Raw genomic sequence first — 20,745 nt, 5'->3', positions numbered from 1 at the left:
CCCCTGTGCGGCGAGGGATCCAAAACGCTGCCTCCGCCACAGGGCGGAGGAACGGAGGGCGTCCCAGGATGGTGGGCCCTGGGCCCTGACGCCTCGGAGCACTCCCTGCTCCCAGCGGGCCCGATGTGGTGGAACCTCGGGAGCACGGGAGCCGGGGGAAGGCCGCGGGCCAGCGGCTCGGGGGTCCCCGATCCGAGCCCCGCGGCCCCGGGCCGGCGGTGACGGCTGCAATCCGGCGGGCACGGCCCGGCCGGGCTCTTGGGGCAGCCAGGCGCCTCCTCGGGCGTCTACGGCCATACCACCCTGAACGCGCCCGATCTCGTCTGATCTCGGAAGCTAAGCAGGGTCGGGCCTGGTTAGTACTTGGATGGGAGACCGCCTGGGAATACCGGGTGCTGTAGGCTTTTTCTTTGGCTTTCTGCTTTTCTTTCCTTTTCTTCCAGACGGAGTCTCGCTCTGTCGCCCAGGCTGGAGTGCAGTGGCGCCATCTCGGCTCACTGCAAGCTCCGCCTCCCGGGTTCACGCCATTCTCCGGCCTCAGCCTCCCGAGTAGCTGGGCCTACAGGCGCCCGCCACCTCGCCCGGCTAATTTTTTCTCTTTTTCCTAGAGACGGGGTTTCACCCTGTTAGCCGGGATGGTCTCGAGCTCCTGACCTCGTGACCCACCCGCCTCTGCCTCCCAGAGTGCTGGGATTACAGGCGGGAGCCACCGCGCCCGCACGGCCTGCTGCAGGCTTTTTTGGCTTCCCCGCTGCCTCCCTTCCCCCTACAGTCGCCATGCTTCCCAACCTCCCCTGACTCTGCTCCCCCTTTACCGCCCACCTACACCCCCGCCGCAGCCGGGGTCCTCCTCCTGGGGGTCCGCCCCTACTGCACGCCGGGCAGCAGCGTCCCACCGCTTCCGCCTCGCCGCCGCCCCGCCAGGCGCCCGGCTCCAGCCTGGGAGGGCAGGGGGCCGGACCCCAAAGTCGCAGCCGCGGGGTCCCGTCCGTTCGCGGTGCCTTCCCGCTCCCGGAACGCCCAGGCCATTCAATTCACCCATCGGGCGCCGTCGTCGCACCCTTCCAAACCGGGGCAAGGGGCGGGCAGGGGCAGCGGGTGCCACGGACGCCAACCAAGACCTCGGCTCCAGAACGCATGGGCTGCTTTACCCGGGGGAAGGACATTGCTTCGCCAGCCACCAGGAAAACAGTCCCTGTGCACCCGGGATTCCCAATGCCCCCGACTTCGTGTCCACGACTCCAGTCCCGAGGACACGCCAGAGACCCAGGCCTCCGGGCCCGCCCGGTGCCACGGCTCCCGCCAAACGGGCGGGCGCGCTCTGCAAATCTCGGGGCCCGCCGCAAGGCACCCAGAGCACAGGGAGGTGCCAAGAAAGGCAGGAGCCTACGAAACCCACCTCCAAAGCAAGCAATTCATCCAAGAAAAAGCCCGTCTCAGCGCTCCGTCGGTCCTCTCGCACGGACCGCCTGGCCCCCGTGTTCTGGCGCAGCCCAAGCCCCCTCCACCCTATCCCGACCTGCTCAAGAGGGCGCTGCCTAACGGAGCCGGACGCTTCCTCTCTCAGTCTCTATCGCTCTCGCTCTCTAGCTCCCTCCGCCTCTCTCTTCTAGGTTTCCCCGTGGACCTCGCGCTACTTCTGCCGTTTTCCCTCCGTCTCTCTGTCTCTCTCTCTCTTTCTCTGTCCCTCTCTCTTTCTCAGCCTGTCTGTCTCCTTCCCTCTCGCCCTCCCCTCTCTCTGTCGATCGCTGTCTCTCTCCCTCACTCGGTTTCTATCTCTCCATCGATCTCGTCCTTGCTCTCCTTCAAGCCGCGTGTGTGTGTGCGTGCGCGTGTGTGTGGGTGTGCGTGTGTCTGTGTGTGTGTGTCTCTGTGTGTGTGTGTGTCAGTGTGTGTGTGTTTCTGTGTGTGTGTGTGTCCGCGAGCGCGCGTGCGAGCGCGCCCGGGTGTGTCTGTGTGTGGGGGAGTGGATTTGCTCCTGCTGGTGGTGGGGTGTGTCTGGGTTTCTCTCAGGCCCTCTCACCCGAGATCAGGCCGCCGCCCCTAGTGCCAGCCCGGCGCAAAACGGGGCCACCCCACGACCGGCTACACCCCACGCCCTCTTGCCCCCCGGCCGGGTCTTGGTCGAGACCAGCGACCGTGGTGGGGGCGTTGTGAGAGAAAGGCACCGCGCGGCTAGGCCGGCTGTAGGCCTTTGGCCAGCACTGACGGCTCTGGGTGGGTGGGGCAAGAGGGGGCCTCGCAGGAGCCCCTGTGCGGCGAGGGATCCAAAACGCTGCGTCCGCCACAGGGCGGAGGAACGGAGGGCGTCCCAGGATGGTGGGCCCTGGGCCCTGACGCCTCGGAGCACTCCCTGCTCCCAGCGGGCCCGATGTGGTGGAACCTCGGGAGCACGGGAGCCGGGGGAAGGCCGCGGGCCAGCGGCTCGGGGGTCCCCGATCCGAGCCCCGCGGCCCCGGGCCGGCGGTGACGGCTGCAATCCGGCGGGCACGGCCCGGCCGGGCTCTTGGGGCAGCCAGGCGCCTCCTCGGGCGTCTACGGCCATACCACCCTGAACGCGCCCGATCTCGTCTGATCTCGGAAGCTAAGCAGGGTCGGGCCTGGTTAGTACTTGGATGGGAGACCGCCTGGGAATACCGGGTGCTGTAGGCTTTTTCTTTGGCTTTCTGCTTTTCTTTCCTTTTCTTCCAGACGGAGTCTCGCTCTGTCGCCCAGGCTGGAGTGCAGTGGCGCCATCTCGGCTCACTGCAAGCTCCGCCTCCCGGGTTCACGCCATTCTCCGGCCTCAGCCTCCCGAGTAGCTGGGCCTACAGGCGCCCGCCACCTCGCCCGGCTAATTTTTTCTCTTTTTCCTAGAGACGGGGTTTCACCCTGTTAGCCGGGATGGTCTCGAGCTCCTGACCTCGTGACCCACCCGCCTCTGCCTCCCAGAGTGCTGGGATTACAGGCGGGAGCCACCGCGCCCGCACGGCCTGCTGCAGGCTTTTTTGGCTTCCCCGCTGCCTCCCTTCCCCCTACAGTCGCCATGCTTCCCAACCTCCCCTGACTCTGCTCCCCCTTTACCGCCCACCTACACCCCCGCCGCAGCCGGGGTCCTCCTCCTGGGGGTCCGCCCCTACTGCACGCCGGGCAGCAGCGTCCCACCGCTTCCGCCTCGCCGCCGCCCCGCCAGGCGCCCGGCTCCAGCCTGGGAGGGCAGGGGGCCGGACCCCAAAGTCGCAGCCGCGGGGTCCCGTCCGTTCGCGGTGCCTTCCCGCTCCCGGAACGCCCAGGCCATTCAATTCACCCATCGGGCGCCGTCGTCGCACCCTTCCAAACCGGGGCAAGGGGCGGGCAGGGGCAGCGGGTGCCACGGACGCCAACCAAGACCTCGGCTCCAGAACGCATGGGCTGCTTTACCCGGGGGAAGGACATTGCTTCGCCAGCCACCAGGAAAACAGTCCCTGTGCACCCGGGATTCCCAATGCCCCCGACTTCGTGTCCACGACTCCAGTCCCGAGGACACGCCAGAGACCCAGGCCTCCGGGCCCGCCCGGTGCCACGGCTCCCGCCAAACGGGCGGGCGCGCTCTGCAAATCTCGGGGCCCGCCGCAAGGCACCCAGAGCACAGGGAGGTGCCAAGAAAGGCAGGAGCCTACGAAACCCACCTCCAAAGCAAGCAATTCATCCAAGAAAAAGCCCGTCTCAGCGCTCCGTCGGTCCTCTCGCACGGACCGCCTGGCCCCCGTGTTCTGGCGCAGCCCAAGCCCCCTCCACCCTATCCCGACCTGCTCAAGAGGGCGCTGCCTAACGGAGCCGGACGCTTCCTCTCTCAGTCTCTATCGCTCTCGCTCTCTAGCTCCCTCCGCCTCTCTCTTCTAGGTTTCCCCGTGGACCTCGCGCTACTTCTGCCGTTTTCCCTCCGTCTCTCTGTCTCTCTCTCTCTTTCTCTGTCCCTCTCTCTTTCTCAGCCTGTCTGTCTCCTTCCCTCTCGCCCTCCCCTCTCTCTGTCGATCGCTGTCTCTCTCCCTCACTCGGTTTCTATCTCTCCATCGATCTCGTCCTTGCTCTCCTTCAAGCCGCGTGTGTGTGTGCGTGCGCGTGTGTGTGGGTGTGCGTGTGTCTGTGTGTGTGTGTCTCTGTGTGTGTGTGTGTCAGTGTGTGTGTGTTTCTGTGTGTGTGTGTGTCCGCGAGCGCGCGTGCGAGCGCGCCCGGGTGTGTCTGTGTGTGGGGGAGTGGATTTGCTCCTGCTGGTGGTGGGGTGTGTCTGGGTTTCTCTCAGGCCCTCTCACCCGAGATCAGGCCGCCGCCCCTAGTGCCAGCCCGGCGCAAAACGGGGCCACCCCACGACCGGCTACACCCCACGCCCTCTTGCCCCCCGGCCGGGTCTTGGTCGAGACCAGCGACCGTGGTGGGGGCGTTGTGAGAGAAAGGCACCGCGCGGCTAGGCCGGCTGTTGGCCTTTGGCCAGCACTCACGGCTCTGGGTGGGTGGGGCAAGAGGGGGCCTCGCAGGAGCCCCTGTGCGGCGAGGGATCCAAAACGCTGCCTCCGCCACAGGGCGGAGGAACGGAGGGCGTCACAGGATCGTGGGCCCTGGGCCCTGACGCCTCGGAGCACTCCCTGCTCCCAGCGGGCCCGATGTGGTGGAACCTCGGGAGCACGGGAGCCGGGGGAAGGCCGCGGGCCAGCGGCTCGGGGGTCCCCGATCCGAGCCCCGCGGCCCCGGGCCGGCGGTGACGGCTGCAATCCGGCGGGCACGGCCCGGCCGGGCTCTTGGGGCAGCCAGGCGCCTCCTCGGGCGTCTACGGCCATACCACCCTGAACGCGCCCGATCTCGTCTGATCTCGGAAGCTAAGCAGGGTCGGGCCTGGTTAGTACTTGGATGGGAGACCGCCTGGGAATACCGGGTGCTGTAGGCTTTTTCTTTGGCTTTCTGCTTTTCTTTCCTTTTCTTCCAGACGGAGTCTCGCTCTGTCGCCCAGGCTGGAGTGCAGTGGCGCCATCTCGGCTCACTGCAAGCTCCGCCTCCCGGGTTCACGCCATTCTCCGGCCTCAGCCTCCCGAGTAGCTGGGCCTACAGGCGCCCGCCACCTCGCCCGGCTAATTTTTTCTCTTTTTCCTAGAGACGGGGTTTCACCCTGTTAGCCGGGATGGTCTCGAGCTCCTGACCTCGTGACCCACCCGCCTCTGCCTCCCAGAGTGCTGGGATTACAGGCGGGAGCCACCGCGCCCGCACGGCCTGCTGCAGGCTTTTTTGGCTTCCCCGCTGCCTCCCTTCCCCCTACAGTCGCCATGCTTCCCAACCTCCCCTGACTCTGCTCCCCCTTTACCGCCCACCTACACCCCCGCCGCAGCCGGGGTCCTCCTCCTGGGGGTCCGCCCCTACTGCACGCCGGGCAGCAGCGTCCCACCGCTTCCGCCTCGCCGCCGCCCCGCCAGGCGCCCGGCTCCAGCCTGGGAGGGCAGGGGGCCGGACCCCAAAGTCGCAGCCGCGGGGTCCCGTCCGTTCGCGGTGCCTTCCCGCTCCCGGAACGCCCAGGCCATTCAATTCACCCATCGGGCGCCGTCGTCGCACCCTTCCAAACCGGGGCAAGGGGCGGGCAGGGGCAGCGGGTGCCACGGACGCCAACCAAGACCTCGGCTCCAGAACGCATGGGCTGCTTTACCCGGGGGAAGGACATTGCTTCGCCAGCCACCAGGAAAACAGTCCCTGTGCACCCGGGATTCCCAATGCCCCCGACTTCGTGTCCACGACTCCAGTCCCGAGGACACGCCAGAGACCCAGGCCTCCGGGCCCGCCCGGTGCCACGGCTCCCGCCAAACGGGCGGGCGCGCTCTGCAAATCTCGGGGCCCGCCGCAAGGCACCCAGAGCACAGGGAGGTGCCAAGAAAGGCAGGAGCCTACGAAACCCACCTCCAAAGCAAGCAATTCATCCAAGAAAAAGCCCGTCTCAGCGCTCCGTCGGTCCTCTCGCACGGACCGCCTGGCCCCCGTGTTCTGGCGCAGCCCAAGCCCCCTCCACCCTATCCCGACCTGCTCAAGAGGGCGCTGCCTAACGGAGCCGGACGCTTCCTCTCTCAGTCTCTATCGCTCTCGCTCTCTAGCTCCCTCCGCCTCTCTCTTCTAGGTTTCCCCGTGGACCTCGCGCTACTTCTGCCGTTTTCCCTCCGTCTCTCTGTCTCTCTCTCTCTTTCTCTGTCCCTCTCTCTTTCTCAGCCTGTCTGTCTCCTTCCCTCTCGCCCTCCCCTCTCTCTGTCGATCGCTGTCTCTCTCCCTCACTCGGTTTCTATCTCTCCATCGATCTCGTCCTTGCTCTCCTTCAAGCCGCGTGTGTGTGTGCGTGCGCGTGTGTGTGGGTGTGCGTGTGTCTGTGTGTGTGTGTCTCTGTGTGTGTGTGTGTCAGTGTGTGTGTGTTTCTGTGTGTGTGTGTGTCCGCGAGCGCGCGTGCGAGCGCGCCCGGGTGTGTCTGTGTGTGGGGGAGTGGATTTGCTCCTGCTGGTGGTGGGGTGTGTCTGGGTTTCTCTCAGGCCCTCTCACCCGAGATCAGGCCGCCGCCCCTAGTGCCAGCCCGGCGCAAAACGGGGCCACCCCACGACCGGCTACACCCCACGCCCTCTTGCCCCCCGGCCGGGTCTTGGTCGAGACCAGCGACCGTGGTGGGGGCGTTGTGAGAGAAAGGCACCGCGCGGCTAGGCCGGCTGTAGGCCTTTGGCCAGCACTGACGGCTCTGGGTGGGTGGGGCAAGAGGGGGCCTCGCAGGAGCCCCTGTGCGGCGAGGGATCCAAAACGCTGCGTCCGCCACAGGGCGGAGGAACGGAGGGCGTCCCAGGATGGTGGGCCCTGGGCCCTGACGCCTCGGAGCACTCCCTGCTCCCAGCGGGCCCGATGTGGTGGAACCTCGGGAGCACGGGAGCCGGGGGAAGGCCGCGGGCCAGCGGCTCGGGGGTCCCCGATCCGAGCCCCGCGGCCCCGGGCCGGCGGTGACGGCTGCAATCCGGCGGGCACGGCCCGGCCGGGCTCTTGGGGCAGCCAGGCGCCTCCTCGGGCGTCTACGGCCATACCACCCTGAACGCGCCCGATCTCGTCTGATCTCGGAAGCTAAGCAGGGTCGGGCCTGGTTAGTACTTGGATGGGAGACCGCCTGGGAATACCGGGTGCTGTAGGCTTTTTCTTTGGCTTTCTGCTTTTCTTTCCTTTTCTTCCAGACGGAGTCTCGCTCTGTCGCCCAGGCTGGAGTGCAGTGGCGCCATCTCGGCTCACTGCAAGCTCCGCCTCCCGGGTTCACGCCATTCTCCGGCCTCAGCCTCCCGAGTAGCTGGGCCTACAGGCGCCCGCCACCTCGCCCGGCTAATTTTTTCTCTTTTTCCTAGAGACGGGGTTTCACCCTGTTAGCCGGGATGGTCTCGAGCTCCTGACCTCGTGACCCACCCGCCTCTGCCTCCCAGAGTGCTGGGATTACAGGCGGGAGCCACCGCGCCCGCACGGCCTGCTGCAGGCTTTTTTGGCTTCCCCGCTGCCTCCCTTCCCCCTACAGTCGCCATGCTTCCCAACCTCCCCTGACTCTGCTCCCCCTTTACCGCCCACCTACACCCCCGCCGCAGCCGGGGTCCTCCTCCTGGGGGTCCGCCCCTACTGCACGCCGGGCAGCAGCGTCCCACCGCTTCCGCCTCGCCGCCGCCCCGCCAGGCGCCCGGCTCCAGCCTGGGAGGGCAGGGGGCCGGACCCCAAAGTCGCAGCCGCGGGGTCCCGTCCGTTCGCGGTGCCTTCCCGCTCCCGGAACGCCCAGGCCATTCAATTCACCCATCGGGCGCCGTCGTCGCACCCTTCCAAACCGGGGCAAGGGGCGGGCAGGGGCAGCGGGTGCCACGGACGCCAACCAAGACCTCGGCTCCAGAACGCATGGGCTGCTTTACCCGGGGGAAGGACATTGCTTCGCCAGCCACCAGGAAAACAGTCCCTGTGCACCCGGGATTCCCAATGCCCCCGACTTCGTGTCCACGACTCCAGTCCCGAGGACACGCCAGAGACCCAGGCCTCCGGGCCCGCCCGGTGCCACGGCTCCCGCCAAACGGGCGGGCGCGCTCTGCAAATCTCGGGGCCCGCCGCAAGGCACCCAGAGCACAGGGAGGTGCCAAGAAAGGCAGGAGCCTACGAAACCCACCTCCAAAGCAAGCAATTCATCCAAGAAAAAGCCCGTCTCAGCGCTCCGTCGGTCCTCTCGCACGGACCGCCTGGCCCCCGTGTTCTGGCGCAGCCCAAGCCCCCTCCACCCTATCCCGACCTGCTCAAGAGGGCGCTGCCTAACGGAGCCAGACGCTTCCTCTCTCAGTCTCTATCGCTCTCGCTCTCTAGCTCCCTCCGCCTCTCTCTTCTAGGTTTCCCCGTGGACCTCGCGCTACTTCTGCCGTTTTCCCTCCGTCTCTCTGTCTCTCTCTCTCTTTCTCTGTCCCTCTCTCTTTCTCAGCCTGTCTGTCTCCTTCCCTCTCGCCCTCCCCTCTCTCTGTCGATCGCTGTCTCTCTCCCTCACTCGGTTTCTATCTCTCCATCGATCTCGTCCTTGCTCTCCTTCAAGCCGCGTGTGTGTGTGCGTGCGCGTGTGTGTGGGTGTGCGTGTGTCTGTGTGTGTGTGTCTCTGTGTGTGTGTGTGTCAGTGTGTGTGTGTTTCTGTGTGTGTGTGTGTCCGCGAGCGCGCGTGCGAGCGCGCCCGGGTGTGTCTGTGTGTGGGGGAGTGGATTTGCTCCTGCTGGTGGTGGGGTGTGTCTGGGTTTCTCTCAGGCCCTCTCACCCGAGATCAGGCCGCCGCCCCTAGTGCCAGCCCGGCGCAAAACGGGGCCACCCCACGACCGGCTACACCCCACGCCCTCTTGCCCCCCGGCCGGGTCTTGGTCGAGACCAGCGACCGTGGTGGGGGCGTTGTGAGAGAAAGGCACCGCGCGGCTAGGCCGGCTGTAGGCCTTTGGCCAGCACTGACGGCTCTGGGTGGGTGGGGCAAGAGGGGGCCTCGCAGGAGCCCCTGTGCGGCGAGGGATCCAAAACGCTGCGTCCGCCACAGGGCGGAGGAACGGAGGGCGTCCCAGGATGGTGGGCCCTGGGCCCTGACGCCTCGGAGCACTCCCTGCTCCCAGCGGGCCCGATGTGGTGGAACCTCGGGAGCACGGGAGCCGGGGGAAGGCCGCGGGCCAGCGGCTCGGGGGTCCCCGATCCGAGCCCCGCGGCCCCGGGCCGGCGGTGACGGCTGCAATCCGGCGGGCACGGCCCGGCCGGGCTCTTGGGGCAGCCAGGCGCCTCCTCGGGCGTCTACGGCCATACCACCCTGAACGCGCCCGATCTCGTCTGATCTCGGAAGCTAAGCAGGGTCGGGCCTGGTTAGTACTTGGATGGGAGACCGCCTGGGAATACCGGGTGCTGTAGGCTTTTTCTTTGGCTTTCTGCTTTTCTTTCCTTTTCTTCCAGACGGAGTCTCGCTCTGTCGCCCAGGCTGGAGTGCAGTGGCGCCATCTCGGCTCACTGCAAGCTCCGCCTCCCGGGTTCACGCCATTCTCCGGCCTCAGCCTCCCGAGTAGCTGGGCCTACAGGCGCCCGCCACCTCGCCCGGCTAATTTTTTCTCTTTTTCCTAGAGACGGGGTTTCACCCTGTTAGCCGGGATGGTCTCGAGCTCCTGACCTCGTGACCCACCCGCCTCTGCCTCCCAGAGTGCTGGGATTACAGGCGGGAGCCACCGCGCCCGCACGGCCTGCTGCAGGCTTTTTTGGCTTCCCCGCTGCCTCCCTTCCCCCTACAGTCGCCATGCTTCCCAACCTCCCCTGACTCTGCTCCCCCTTTACCGCCCACCTACACCCCCGCCGCAGCCGGGGTCCTCCTCCTGGGGGTCCGCCCCTACTGCACGCCGGGCAGCAGCGTCCCACCGCTTCCGCCTCGCCGCCGCCCCGCCAGGCGCCCGGCTCCAGCCTGGGAGGGCAGGGGGCCGGACCCCAAAGTCGCAGCCGCGGGGTCCCGTCCGTTCGCGGTGCCTTCCCGCTCCCGGAACGCCCAGGCCATTCAATTCACCCATCGGGCGCCGTCGTCGCACCCTTCCAAACCGGGGCAAGGGGCGGGCAGGGGCAGCGGGTGCCACGGACGCCAACCAAGACCTCGGCTCCAGAACGCATGGGCTGCTTTACCCGGGGGAAGGACATTGCTTCGCCAGCCACCAGGAAAACAGTCCCTGTGCACCCGGGATTCCCAATGCCCCCGACTTCGTGTCCACGACTCCAGTCCCGAGGACACGCCAGAGACCCAGGCCTCCGGGCCCGCCCGGTGCCACGGCTCCCGCCAAACGGGCGGGCGCGCTCTGCAAATCTCGGGGCCCGCCGCAAGGCACCCAGAGCACAGGGAGGTGCCAAGAAAGGCAGGAGCCTACGAAACCCACCTCCAAAGCAAGCAATTCATCCAAGAAAAAGCCCGTCTCAGCGCTCCGTCGGTCCTCTCGCACGGACCGCCTGGCCCCCGTGTTCTGGCGCAGCCCAAGCCCCCTCCACCCTATCCCGACCTGCTCAAGAGGGCGCTGCCTAACGGAGCCGGACGCTTCCTCTCTCAGTCTCTATCGCTCTCGCTCTCTAGCTCCCTCCGCCTCTCTCTTCTAGGTTTCCCCGTGGACCTCGCGCTACTTCTGCCGTTTTCCCTCCGTCTCTCTGTCTCTCTCTCTCTTTCTCTGTCCCTCTCTCTTTCTCAGCCTGTCTGTCTCCTTCCCTCTCGCCCTCCCCTCTCTCTGTCGATCGCTGTCTCTCTCCCTCACTCGGTTTCTATCTCTCCATCGATCTCGTCCTTGCTCTCCTTCAAGCCGCGTGTGTGTGTGCGTGCGCGTGTGTGTGGGTGTGCGTGTGTCTGTGTGTGTGTGTCTCTGTGTGTGTGTGTGTCAGTGTGTGTGTGTTTCTGTGTGTGTGTGTGTCCGCGAGCGCGCGTGCGAGCGCGCCCGGGTGTGTCTGTGTGTGGGGGAGTGGATTTGCTCCTGCTGGTGGTGGGGTGTGTCTGGGTTTCTCTCAGGCCCTCTCACCCGAGATCAGGCCGCCGCCCCTAGTGCCAGCCCGGCGCAAAACGGGGCCACCCCACGACCGGCTACACCCCACGCCCTCTTGCCCCCCGGCCGGGTCTTGGTCGAGACCAGCGACCGTGGTGGGGGCGTTGTGAGAGAAAGGCACCGCGCGGCTAGGCCGGCTGTAGGCCTTTGGCCAGCACTGACGGCTCTGGGTGGGTGGGGCAAGAGGGGGCCTCGCAGGAGCCCCTGTGCGGCGAGGGATCCAAAACGCTGCGTCCGCCACAGGGCGGAGGAACGGAGGGCGTCCCAGGATGGTGGGCCCTGGGCCCTGACGCCTCGGAGCACTCCCTGCTCCCAGCGGGCCCGATGTGGTGGAACCTCGGGAGCACGGGAGCCGGGGGAAGGCCGCGGGCCAGCGGCTCGGGGGTCCCCGATCCGAGCCCCGCGGCCCCGGGCCGGCGGTGACGGCTGCAATCCGGCGGGCACGGCCCGGCCGGGCTCTTGGGGCAGCCAGGCGCCTCCTCGGGCGTCTACGGCCATACCACCCTGAACGCGCCCGATCTCGTCTGATCTCGGAAGCTAAGCAGGGTCGGGCCTGGTTAGTACTTGGATGGGAGACCGCCTGGGAATACCGGGTGCTGTAGGCTTTTTCTTTGGCTTTCTGCTTTTCTTTCCTTTTCTTCCAGACGGAGTCTCGCTCTGTCGCCCAGGCTGGAGTGCAGTGGCGCCATCTCGGCTCACTGCAAGCTCCGCCTCCCGGGTTCACGCCATTCTCCGGCCTCAGCCTCCCGAGTAGCTGGGCCTACAGGCGCCCGCCACCTCGCCCGGCTAATTTTTTCTCTTTTTCCTAGAGACGGGGTTTCACCCTGTTAGCCGGGATGGTCTCGAGCTCCTGACCTCGTGACCCACCCGCCTCTGCCTCCCAGAGTGCTGGGATTACAGGCGGGAGCCACCGCGCCCGCACGGCCTGCTGCAGGCTTTTTTGGCTTCCCCGCTGCCTCCCTTCCCCCTACAGTCGCCATGCTTCCCAACCTCCCCTGACTCTGCTCCCCCTTTACCGCCCACCTACACCCCCGCCGCAGCCGGGGTCCTCCTCCTGGGGGTCCGCCCCTACTGCACGCCGGGCAGCAGCGTCCCACCGCTTCCGCCTCGCCGCCGCCCCGCCAGGCGCCCGGCTCCAGCCTGGGAGGGCAGGGGGCCGGACCCCAAAGTCGCAGCCGCGGGGTCCCGTCCGTTCGCGGTGCCTTCCCGCTCCCGGAACGCCCAGGCCATTCAATTCACCCATCAGGCGCCGTCGTCGCACCCTTCCAAACCGGGGCAAGGGGCGGGCAGGGGCAGCGGGTGCCACGGACGCCAACCAAGACCTCGGCTCCAGAACGCATGGGCTGCTTTACCCGGGGGAAGGACATTGCTTCGCCAGCCACCAGGAAAACAGTCCCTGTGCACCCGGGATTCCCAATGCCCCCGACTTCGTGTCCACGACTCCAGTCCCGAGGACACGCCAGAGACCCAGGCCTCCGGGCCCGCCCGGTGCCACGGCTCCCGCCAAACGGGCGGGCGCGCTCTGCAAATCTCGGGGCCCGCCGCAAGGCACCCAGAGCACAGGGAGGTGCCAAGAAAGGCAGGAGCCTACGAAACCCACCTCCAAAGCAAGCAATTCATCCAAGAAAAAGCCCGTCTCAGCGCTCCGTCGGTCCTCTCGCACGGACCGCCTGGCCCCCGTGTTCTGGCGCAGCCCAAGCCCCCTCCACCCTATCCCGACCTGCTCAAGAGGGCGCTGCCTAACGGAGCCGGACGCTTCCTCTCTCAGTCTCTATCGCTCTCGCTCTCTAGCTCCCTCCGCCTCTCTCTTCTAGGTTTCCCCGTGGACCTCGCGCTACTTCTGCCGTTTTCCCTCCGTCTCTCTGTCTCTCTCTCTCTTTCTCTGTCCCTCTCTCTTTCTCAGCCTGTCTGTCTCCTTCCCTCTCGCCCTCCCCTCTCTCTGTCGATCGCTGTCTCTCTCCCTCACTCGGTTTCTATCTCTCCATCGATCTCGTCCTTGCTCTCCTTCAAGCCGCGTGTGTGTGTGCGTGCGCGTGTGTGTGGGTGTGCGTGTGTCTGTGTGTGTGTGTCTCTGTGTGTGTGTGTGTCAGTGTGTGTGTGTTTCTGTGTGTGTGTCCGCGAGCGCGCGTGCGAGCGCGCCCGGGTGTGTCTGTGTGTGGGGGAGTGGATTTGCTCCTGCTGGTGGTGGGGTGTGTCTGGGTTTCTCTCAGGCCCTCTCACCCGAGATCAGGCCGCCGCCCCTAGTGCCAGCCCGGCGCAAAACGGGGCCACCCCACGACCGGCTACACCCCACGCCCTCTTGCCCCCCGGCCGGGTCTTGGTCGAGACCAGCGACCGTGGTGGGGGCGTTGTGAGAGAAAGGCACCGCGCGGCTAGGCCGGCTGTTGGCCTTTGGCCAGCACTCACGGCTCTGGGTGGGTGGGGCAAGAGGGGGCCTCGCAGGAGCCCCTGTGCGGCGAGGGATCCAAAACGCTGCCTCCGCCACAGGGCGGAGGAACGGAGGGCGTCCCAGGATGGTGGGCCCTGGGCCCTGACGCCTCGGAGCACTCCCTGCTCCCAGCGGGCCCGATGTGGTGGAACCTCGGGAGCACGGGAGCCGGGGGAAGGCCGCGGGCCAGCGGCTCGGGGGTCCCCGATCCGAGCCCCGCGGCCCCGGGCCGGCGGTGACGGCTGCAATCCGGCGGGCACGGCCCGGCCGGGCTCTTGGGGCAGCCAGGCGCCTCCTCGGGCGTCTACGGCCATACCACCCTGAACGCGCCCGATCTCGTCTGATCTCGGAAGCTAAGCAGGGTCGGGCCTGGTTAGTACTTGGATGGGAGACCGCCTGGGAATACCGGGTGCTGTAGGCTTTTTCTTTGGCTTTCTGCTTTTCTTTCCTTTTCTTCCAGACGGAGTCTCGCTCTGTCGCCCAGGCTGGAGTGCAGTGGCGCCATCTCGGCTCACTGCAAGCTCCGCCTCCCGGGTTCACGCCATTCTCCGGCCTCAGCCTCCCGAGTAGCTGGGCCTACAGGCGCCCGCCACCTCGCCCGGCTAATTTTTTCTCTTTTTCCTAGAGACGGGGTTTCACCCTGTTAGCCGGGATGGTCTCGAGCTCCTGACCTCGTGACCCACCCGCCTCTGCCTCCCAGAGTGCTGGGATTACAGGCGGGAGCCACCGCGCCCGCACGGCCTGCTGCAGGCTTTTTTGGCTTCCCCGCTGCCTCCCTTCCCCCTACAGTCGCCATGCTTCCCAACCTCCCCTGACTCTGCTCCCCCTTTACCGCCCACCTACACCCCCGCCGCAGCCGGGGTCCTCCTCCTGGGGGTCCGCCCCTACTGCACGCCGGGCAGCAGCGTCCCACCGCTTCCGCCTCGCCGCCGCCCCGCCAGGCGCCCGGCTCCAGCCTGGGAGGGCAGGGGGCCGGACCCCAAAGTCGCAGCCGCGGGGTCCCGTCCGTTCGCGGTGCCTTCCCGCTCCCGGAACGCCCAGGCCATTCAATTCACCCATCGGGCGCCATCGTCGCACCCTTCCAAACCGGGGCAAGGGGCGGGCAGGGGCAGCGGGTGCCACGGACGCCAACCAAGACCTCGGCTCCAGAACGCATGGGCTGCTTTACCCGGGGGAAGGACATTGCTTCGCCAGCCACCAGGAAAACAGTCCCTGTGCACCCGGGATTCCCAATGCCCCCGACTTCGTGTCCACGACTCCAGTCCCGAGGACACGCCAGAGACCCAGGCCTCCGGGCCCGCCCGGTGCCACGGCTCCCGCCAAACGGGCGGGCGCGCTCTGCAAATCTCGGGGCCCGCCGCAAGGCACCCAGAGCACAGGGAGGTGCCAAGAAAGGCAGGAGCCTACGAAACCCACCTCCAAAGCAAGCAATTCATCCAAGAAAAAGCCCGTCTCAGCGCTCCGTCGGTCCTCTCGCACGGACCGCCTGGCCCCCGTGTTCTGGCGCAGCCCAAGCCCCCTCCACCCTATCCCGACCTGCTCAAGAGGGCGCTGCCTAACGGAGCCGGACGCTTCCTCTCTCAGTCTCTATCGCTCTCGCTCTCTAGCTCCCTCCGCCTCTCTCTTCTAGGTTTCCCCGTGGACCTCGCGCTACTTCTGCCGTTTTCCCTCCGTCTCTCTGTCTCTCTCTCTCTTTCTCTGTCCCTCTCTCTTTCTCAGCCTGTCTGTCTCCTTCCCTCTCGCCCTCCCCTCTCTCTGTCGATCGCTGTCTCTCTCCCTCACTCGGTTTCTATCTCTCCATCGATCTCGTCCTTGCTCTCCTTCAAGCCGCGTGTGTGTGTGCGTGCGCGTGTGTGTGGGTGTGCGTGTGTCTGTGTGTGTGTGTCTCTGTGTGTGTGTGTGTCAGTGTGTGTGTGTTTCTGTGTGTGTGTGTGTCCGCGAGCGCGCGTGCGAGCGCGCCCGGGTGTGTCTGTGTGTGGGGGAGTGGATTTGCTCCTGCTGGTGGTGGGGTGTGTCTGGGTTTCTCTCAGGCCCTCTCACCCGAGATCAGGCCGCCGCCCCTAGTGCCAGCCCGGCGCAAAACGGGGCCACCCCACGACCGGCTACACCCCACGCCCTCTTGCCCCCCGGCCGGGTCTTGGTCGAGACCAGCGACCGTGGTGGGGGCGTTGTGAGAGAAAGGCACCGCGCGGCTAGGCCGGCTGTAGGCCTTTGGCCAGCACTGACGGCTCTGGGTGGGTGGGGCAAGAGGGGGCCTCGCAGGAGCCCCTGTGCGGCGAGGGATCCAAAACGCTGCCTCCGCCACAGGGCGGAGGAACGGAGGGCGTCCCAGGATGGTGGGCCCTGGGCCCTGACGCCTCGGAGCACTCCCTGCTCCCAGCGGGCCCGATGTGGTGGAACCTCGGGAGCACGGGAGCCGGGGGAAGGCCGCGGGCCAGCGGCTCGGGGGTCCCCGATCCGAGCCCCGCGGCCCCGGGCCGGCGGTGACGGCTGCAATCCGGCGGGCACGGCCCGGCCGGGCTCTTGGGGCAGCCAGGCGCCTCCTCGGGCGTCTACGGCCATACCACCCTGAACGCGCCCGATCTCGTCTGATCTCGGAAGCTAAGCAGGGTCGGGCCTGGTTAGTACTTGGATGGGAGACCGCCTGGGAATACCGGGTGCTGTAGGCTTTTTCTTTGGCTTTCTGCTTTTCTTTCCTTTTCTTCCAGACGGAGTCTCGCTCTGTCGCCCAGGCTGGAGTGCAGTGGCGCCATCTCGGCTCACTGCAAGCTCCGCCTCCCGGGTTCACGCCATTCTCCGGCCTCAGCCTCCCGAGTAGCTGGGCCTACAGGCGCCCGCCACCTCGCCCGGCTAATTTTTTCTCTTTTTCCTAGAGACGGGGTTTCACCCTGTTAGCCGGGATGGTCTCGAGCTCCTGACCTCGTGACCCACCCGCCTCTGCCTCCCAGAGTGCTGGGATTACAGGCGGGAGCCACCGCGCCCGCACGGCCTGCTGCAGGCTTTTTTGGCTTCCCCGCTGCCTCCCTTCCCCCTACAGTCGCCATGCTTCCCAACCTCCCCTGACTCTGCTCCCCCTTTACCGCCCACCTACACCCCCGCCGCAGCCGGGGTCCTCCTCCTGGGGGTCCGCCCCTACTGCACGCTGGGCAGCAGCGTCCCACCGCTTCCGCCTCGCCGCCGCCCCGCCAGGCGCCCGGCTCCAGCCTGGGAGGGCAGGGGGCCGGACCCCAAAGTCGCAGCCGCGGGGTCCCGTCCGTTCGCGGTGCCTTCCCGCTCCCGGAACGCCCAGGCCATTCAATTCACCCATCGGGCGCCGTCGTCGCACCCTTCCAAACCGGGGCAAGGGGCGGGCAGGGGCAGCGGGTGCCACGGACGCCAACCAAGACCTCGGCTCCAGAACGCATGGGCTGCTTTACCCGGGGGAAGGACATTGCTTCGCCAGCCACCAGGAAAACAGTCCCTGTGCACCCGGGATTCCCAATGCCCCCGACTTCGTGTCCACGACTCCAGTCCCGAGGACACGCCAGAGACCCAGGCCTCCGGGCCCGCCCGGTGCCACGGCTCCCGCCAAACGGGCGGGCGCGCTCTGCAAATCTCGGGGCCCGCCGCAAGGCACCCAGAGCACAGGGAGGTGCCAAGAAAGGCAGGAGCCTACGAAACCCACCTCCAAAGCAAGCAATTCATCCAAGAAAAAGCCCGTCTCAGCGCTCCGTCGGTCCTCTCGCACGGACCGCCTGGCCCCCGTGTTCTGGCGCAGCCCAAGCCCCCTCCACCCTATCCCGACCTGCTCAAGAGGGCGCTGCCTAACGGAGCCGGACGCTTCCTCTCTCAGTCTCTATCGCTCTCGCTCTCTAGCTCCCTCCGCCTCTCTCTTCTAGGTTTCCCCGTGGACCTCGCGCTACTTCTGCCGTTTTCCCTCCGTCTCTCTGTCTCTCTCTCTCTTTCTCTGTCCCTCTCTCTTTCTCAGCCTGTCTGTCTCCTTCCCTCTCGCCCTCCCCTCTCTCTGTCGATCGCTGTCTCTCTCCCTCACTCGGTTTCTATCTCTCCATCGATCTCGTCCTTGCTCTCCTTCAAGCCGCGTGTGTGTGTGCGTGCGCGTGTGTGTGGGTGTGCGTGTGTCTGTGTGTGTGTGTCTCTGTGTGTGTGTGTGTCAGTGTGTGTGTGTTTCTGTGTGTGTGTGTGTCCGCGAGCGCGCGTGCGAGCGCGCCCGGGTGTGTCTGTGTGTGGGGGAGTGGATTTGCTCCTGCTGGTGGTGGGGTGTGTCTGGGTTTCTCTCAGGCCCTCTCACCCGAGATCAGGCCGCCGCCCCTAGTGCCAGCCCGGCGCAAAACGGGGCCACCCCACGACCGGCTACACCCCACGCCCTCTTGCCCCCCGGCCGGGTCTTGGTCGAGACCAGCGACCGTGGTGGGGGCGTTGTGAGAGAAAGGCACCGCGCGGCTAGGCCGGCTGTTGGCCTTTGGCCAGCACTCACGGCTCTGGGTGGGTGGGGCAAGAGGGGGCCTCGCAGGAGCCCCTGTGCGGCGAGGGATCCAAAACGCTGCCTCCGCCACAGGGCGGAGGAACGGAGGGCGTCACAGGATCGTGGGCCCTGGGCCCTGACGCCTCGGAGCACTCCCTGCTCCCAGCGGGCCCGATGTGGTGGAACCTCGGGAGCACGGGAGCCGGGGGAAGGCCGCGGGCCAGCGGCTCGGGGGTCCCCGATCCGAGCCCCGCGGCCCCGGGCCGGCGGTGACGGCTGCAATCCGGCGGGCACGGCCCGGCCGGGCTCTTGGGGCAGCCAGGCGCCTCCTCGGGCGTCTACGGCCATACCACCCTGAACGCGCCCGATCTCGTCTGATCTCGGAAGCTAAGCAGGGTCGGGCCTGGTTAGTACTTGGATGGGAGACCGCCTGGGAATACCGGGTGCTGTAGGCTTTTTCTTTGGCTTTCTGCTTTTCTTTCCTTTTCTTCCAGACGGAGTCTCGCTCTGTCGCCCAGGCTGGAGTGCAGTGGCGCCATCTCGGCTCACTGCAAGCTCCGCCTCCCGGGTTCACGCCATTCTCCGGCCTCAGCCTCCCGAGTAGCTGGGCCTACAGGCGCCCGCCACCTCGCCCGGCTAATTTTTTCTCTTTTTCCTAGAGACGGGGTTTCACCCTGTTAGCCGGGATGGTCTCGAGCTCCTGACCTCGTGACCCACCCGCCTCTGCCTCCCAGAGTGCTGGGATTACAGGCGGGAGCCACCGCGCCCGCACGGCCTGCTGCAGGCTTTTTTGGCTTCCCCGCTGCCTCCCTTCCCCCTACAGTCGCCATGCTTCCCAACCTCCCCTGACTCTGCTCCCCCTTTACCGCCCACCTACACCCCCGCCGCAGCCGGGGTCCTCCTCCTGGGGGTCCGCCCCTACTGCACGCCGGGCAGCAGCGTCCCACCGCTTCCGCCTCGCCGCCGCCCCGCCAGGCGCCCGGCTCCAGCCTGGGAGGGCAGGGGGCCGGACCCCAAAGTCGCAGCCGCGGGGTCCCGTCCGTTCGCGGTGCCTTCCCGCTCCCGGAACGCCCAGGCCATTCAATTCACCCATCGGGCGCCGTCGTCGCACCCTTCCAAACCGGGGCAAGGGGCGGGCAGGGGCAGCGGGTGCCACGGACGCCAACCAAGACCTCGGCTCCAGAACGCATGGGCTGCTTTACCCGGGGGAAGGACATTGCTTCGCCAGCCACCAGGAAAACAGTCCCTGTGCACCCGGGATTCCCAATGCCCCCGACTTCGTGTCCACGACTCCAGTCCCGAGGACACGCCAGAGACCCAGGCCTCCGGGCCCGCCCGGTGCCACGGCTCCCGCCAAACGGGCGGGCGCGCTCTGCAAATCTCGGGGCCCGCCGCAAGGCACCCAGAGCACAGGGAGGTGCCAAGAAAGGCAGGAGCCTACGAAACCCACCTCCAAAGCAAGCAATTCATCCAAGAAAAAGCCCGTCTCAGCGCTCCGTCGGTCCTCTCGCACGGACCGCCTGGCCCCCGTGTTCTGGCGCAGCCCAAGCCCCCTCCACCCTATCCCGACCTGCTCAAGAGGGCGCTGCCTAACGGAGCCGGACGCTTCCTCTCTCAGTCTCTATCGCTCTCGCTCTCTAGCTCCCTCCGCCTCTCTCTTCTAGGTTTCCCCGTGGACCTCGCGCTACTTCTGCCGTTTTCCCTCCGTCTCTCTGTCTCTCTCTCTCTTTCTCTGTCCCTCTCTCTTTCTCAGCCTGTCTGTCTCCTTCCCTCTCGCCCTCCCCTCTCTCTGTCGATCGCTGTCTCTCTCCCTCACTCGGTTTCTATCTCTCCATCGATCTCGTCCTTGCTCTCCTTCAAGCCGCGTGTGTGTGTGCGTGCGCGTGTGTGTGGGTGTGCGTGTGTCTGTGTGTGTGTGTCTCTGTGTGTGTGTGTGTCAGTGTGTGTGTGTTTCTGTGTGTGTGTGTGTCCGCGAGCGCGCGTGCGAGCGCGCCCGGGTGTGTCTGTGTGTGGGGGAGTGGATTTGCTCCTGCTGGTGGTGGGGTGTGTCTGGGTTTCTCTCAGGCCCTCTCACCCGAGATCAGGCCGCCGCCCCTAGTGCCAGCCCGGCGCAAAACGGGGCCACCCCACGACCGGCTACACCCCACGCCCTCTTGCCCCCCGGCCGGGTCTTGGTCGAGACCAGCGACCGTGGTGGGGGCGTTGTGAGAGAAAGGCACCGCGCGGCTAGGCCGGCTGTAGGCCTTTGGCCAGCACTGACGGCTCTGGGTGGGTGGGGCAAGAGGGGGCCTCGCAGGAGCCCCTGTGCGGCGAGGGATCCAAAACGCTGCGTCCGCCACAGGGCGGAGGAACGGAGGGCGTCCCAGGATGGTGGGCCCTGGGCCCTGACGCCTCGGAGCACTCCCTGCTCCCAGCGGGCCCGATGTGGTGGAACCTCGGGAGCACGGGAGCCGGGGGAAGGCCGCGGGCCAGCGGCTCGGGGGTCCCCGATCCGAGCCCCGCGGCCCCGGGCCGGCGGTGACGGCTGCAATCCGGCGGGCACGGCCCGGCCGGGCTCTTGGGGCAGCCAGGCGCCTCCTCGGGCGTCTACGGCCATACCACCCTGAACGCGCCCGATCTCGTCTGATCTCGGAAGCTAAGCAGGGTCGGGCCTGGTTAGTACTTGGATGGGAGACCGCCTGGGAATACCGGGTGCTGTAGGCTTTTTCTTTGGCTTTCTGCTTTTCTTTCCTTTTCTTCCAGACGGAGTCTCGCTCTGTCGCCCAGGCTGGAGTGCAGTGGCGCCATCTCGGCTCACTGCAAGCTCCGCCTCCCGG

At 66.9% G+C, this 20,745-nt stretch overlaps 10 non-coding genes across 10 annotated transcripts; all 10 read left to right on the top strand.

Moving 5' to 3' along the window:
* The first annotated feature begins 285 nt into the window (after positions 1-285).
* Positions 286-404, top strand: LOC129530053 (5S ribosomal RNA). The gene has a single exon (XR_008675573.1). It is a non-coding gene; the product is annotated as a 5S ribosomal RNA (ribosomal RNA).
* A 2,129-nt stretch (positions 405-2,533) lies between these two features.
* LOC129530070 (5S ribosomal RNA) lies at positions 2,534-2,652 on the top strand. Its single transcript, XR_008675599.1, has one exon. It is a non-coding gene; the product is annotated as a 5S ribosomal RNA (ribosomal RNA).
* A 2,129-nt stretch (positions 2,653-4,781) lies between these two features.
* On the top strand, positions 4,782-4,900 carry LOC129530079 (5S ribosomal RNA). The gene has a single exon (XR_008675609.1). It is a non-coding gene; the product is annotated as a 5S ribosomal RNA (ribosomal RNA).
* Positions 4,901-7,029: 2,129 nt separating this feature from the next.
* On the top strand, positions 7,030-7,148 carry LOC129530082 (5S ribosomal RNA). Its single transcript, XR_008675614.1, has one exon. It is a non-coding gene; the product is annotated as a 5S ribosomal RNA (ribosomal RNA).
* Positions 7,149-9,277: 2,129 nt separating this feature from the next.
* On the top strand, positions 9,278-9,396 carry LOC129530088 (5S ribosomal RNA). Its single transcript, XR_008675629.1, has one exon. It is a non-coding gene; the product is annotated as a 5S ribosomal RNA (ribosomal RNA).
* A 2,129-nt stretch (positions 9,397-11,525) lies between these two features.
* Positions 11,526-11,644, top strand: LOC129530091 (5S ribosomal RNA). The gene has a single exon (XR_008675633.1). It is a non-coding gene; the product is annotated as a 5S ribosomal RNA (ribosomal RNA).
* Positions 11,645-13,769: 2,125 nt separating this feature from the next.
* Positions 13,770-13,888, top strand: LOC129530095 (5S ribosomal RNA). Its single transcript, XR_008675637.1, has one exon. It is a non-coding gene; the product is annotated as a 5S ribosomal RNA (ribosomal RNA).
* Positions 13,889-16,017: 2,129 nt separating this feature from the next.
* On the top strand, positions 16,018-16,136 carry LOC129530103 (5S ribosomal RNA). Its single transcript, XR_008675648.1, has one exon. It is a non-coding gene; the product is annotated as a 5S ribosomal RNA (ribosomal RNA).
* A 2,129-nt stretch (positions 16,137-18,265) lies between these two features.
* LOC129530106 (5S ribosomal RNA) lies at positions 18,266-18,384 on the top strand. The gene has a single exon (XR_008675654.1). It is a non-coding gene; the product is annotated as a 5S ribosomal RNA (ribosomal RNA).
* A 2,129-nt stretch (positions 18,385-20,513) lies between these two features.
* Positions 20,514-20,632, top strand: LOC129530112 (5S ribosomal RNA). The gene has a single exon (XR_008675660.1). It is a non-coding gene; the product is annotated as a 5S ribosomal RNA (ribosomal RNA).
* Positions 20,633-20,745: the final 113 nt, after the last annotated feature.

Source organism: Gorilla gorilla, chromosome 1 (genome assembly GCF_029281585.2).
Source record: "Gorilla gorilla gorilla isolate KB3781 chromosome 1, NHGRI_mGorGor1-v2.1_pri, whole genome shotgun sequence".
NCBI classification, from domain to species: domain Eukaryota; kingdom Metazoa; phylum Chordata; class Mammalia; order Primates; family Hominidae; genus Gorilla; species Gorilla gorilla.
The sequence above is the reverse complement of the archived record's forward strand: the minus strand, read 5'-3'. Positions and strand labels throughout refer to the sequence as shown.